The following is a 2,810-nucleotide window of genomic DNA, read 5'->3' as shown; positions in this document are numbered from 1 at the left end:
AAAGGCGAGCATTAGAAATGGGGCAGGTATTGCTAGATTTGCTAGATTTTTTTAAATGCATCCTTTATGGCCGAGGCCGAGAATAATACTAAACAACAAGTACTAAAAACACAATAAAATTAATATTTAAGTGGGGCACCCATAAAACAAACGTAATTTTTTTGCTGTTTTTTGTGTAAAAAAAAACAAATACACACACTTGGCCGGTTTTTTTTAATAAGTATGATAAAATACTTCATTACCTACATGCCCACAAGCTTGTAGGTATGTAGTGTAGGTAATGATTTTATTATACTTATCCAAATAAAAGGAGTACCTCATGTGGATAAGGGTTGAATAAGAAAATTAACCTTTATAGTCCTTAACTTTTGGGTATGTCTACAGGAAAGACGCGAACACAGTTTTGTATTTGACACATGTTGGCTATGGGGAGCCTGTATTTGTCCCTTAATCTAAATTTGAACCTTGTATGCGTAAACGGTCAGCAACTCGTATGTAACTCCACTAGAGTTGCAATCGCCCGTAGGCTGCGATGGCCGCTTAACATCAGGCCGTACACCTTGACAATCAAGGCGGGGTATAGAAAAACCTCCTCTTTGGTAAATTATCAGCTAAAATGTTAATGTCTATATTAATTACAATAATAACCCAAGAAATATGTCATGTCTCTGAACACAGGCGGTTCTGTAAGTTATTACGTATACACAAAGACAAATATAACTCCGTAATAGATGGATACAGTCTAAGGAAAAAACGTGCCTCGAAAATTTTATTCTCGATCAGATGGCGCCACTACCTTTGGCCTACTCTTGTATAGAGGGCGTTGACGGTTTCGTTAGTTATTTAACAATTTTAACGCATATCATTGAAAGAACATGGGTCAAAATCAAATAAAAATAATTAATGCAAATAAAGAAATCATTTGTCCATATTTTTAATACATTTTATCGTATTTTTATAAATCTTTATTTTTAGTTTTAAAGTGTGTCGATAGATGGCAATGAATTTACTGTGGTTACAAAATTTACTATGACAGTACCGCTCTATCCTATTATATCCTCTTTGGTATACATAACTAACATAACAACTGATAAAGAGTAAGTCTTAATTCCAGTTGTATTATGACTATAAACTTGACCTAGACTTAATTCAATCGATCAAATTGAATGTTTAAGAGTGCTTATAAACAGATGGAACATGAATAAAATTATTTGTCGCAGAATAAATAGCCGTTAATGGATTTAACGATATAACGATAGTCTTATTTGTAGGTATTTTGCTTAGTTAAAACTAAAAAAAATCATGGCAATAAATTTAATTTTAAATAAGTACCTAATTTTAGAGAACTAAGTATATGTTATAGTATTTTTAAAACACGAAGGGTACGGTGACAGGTGTCATCTCAATAAAATTTGGCGATATTTGGCGTTTTAAGGTTATAAATTGTATAGAGATGACACACGTCACCTTACCCTTCGTGTATGAAAAATACTATAGTGCCTATATTATGCAAAATATGTGAGATAAAATACTTACTTTTACTAATTAGGCACTACGTCATTTTATTGAAGTGATGGGGATGTGTCTACCACCCACCCCCATGACATGGATGTGTGTGTGTGTGTTATTGCATGTCACCGCACCGGATAGACATGCAATAGTAGGTACTGCTGTGACGTGCCTTTAGTAGTCAGTAATGTTTTTACATGTTTAAATTTAACTTATCATGTAAGTATGTTACTAACTTAGTTAGGGTGGATCAGTTACTTAGTGTGGGTCAGTTAGTTACTTAGTTAGTGTGGGTCAAATCTTGGAAGGTAAAAGCTAAATTTGACATTTCCGATTGTGCAGAAATTTTGCATACAATTGTAAATCAGATCAATACTATTCCTTATTCTATGGCTGAGTACCGAATGATGTGCCTCAACATAAGTACGTACGGTAAGTCGCTGTACTAGCTGTATCGAAAAGTGTACCTACCTACAACTACTTATGTGAGAACACCATACTAATGTTGTCTTGCAGAGTAAAATTTTATTGACTTGCAGTGCGATTTGTGTGGATAGTACCTTGGTTGTAAAATGTCTATGTATGCAAAGCTTTGTAACTGGGTTGCGTAGGAGTAACTCAAGTTATTTATCGAACCATTCTTAAAGTCAGATATTTTTGTGCATATCAAAATTGCTTACAACTATAAAAATTGTTACGAATCTCAAAACATAATGTACTTAAGTATTATTTATATCTACGAGTACTAGGTACTCATACAAGGAGATACACTACACCGCTACCGTTACTAAAGACTGAAATGAACAAGTAGGGTTCGCATATCTTTCAGGCAGTCTCAACTATTGTCATATTTAACTGCGAGAACACCAAAAAACAAAAACAATTTTTTTTTTGTTTGTTCCAGGTCTCGCCTAGGCAATTCCTAGCAACCACCATGGCTGTGGTGTTGGAGCAAGACAAAGCATATGAGGGGTCCCTGTCTCGCGTTCATTCACCCGATCGCGGAAGAGCCGCAGGCCGCAGGTATCGGCGCGCGCGCCGCACATGGCCGCTGCTCAGTCGCAGGAAGCCTCCGACCATGAACGCGATGTTTTATCAGTATCCCGGCACTCTCGGCCCGTCACGCCGCGCCGGCGACATGGACTAACACCACACTAGACTGCTAGCAACGTAGATCTCAAGAAAAGACTTATATTTTTTAATTATAATTTTAAGTGACGTTCTTGTGAGGTGGATATTTTTAAGTGATTTGTGAAAAGCCGGGATTTTTCCAATTTGGATTTTTCGGCGTTGCTGCTTTT

This window comes from Cydia strobilella, chromosome 7 (assembly GCF_947568885.1).
Source record: "Cydia strobilella chromosome 7, ilCydStro3.1, whole genome shotgun sequence".
NCBI classification, from domain to species: Eukaryota; Metazoa; Arthropoda; class Insecta; order Lepidoptera; family Tortricidae; genus Cydia; species Cydia strobilella.
The sequence above is the reverse complement of the archived record's forward strand: the minus strand, read 5'-3'. Positions refer to the sequence as shown.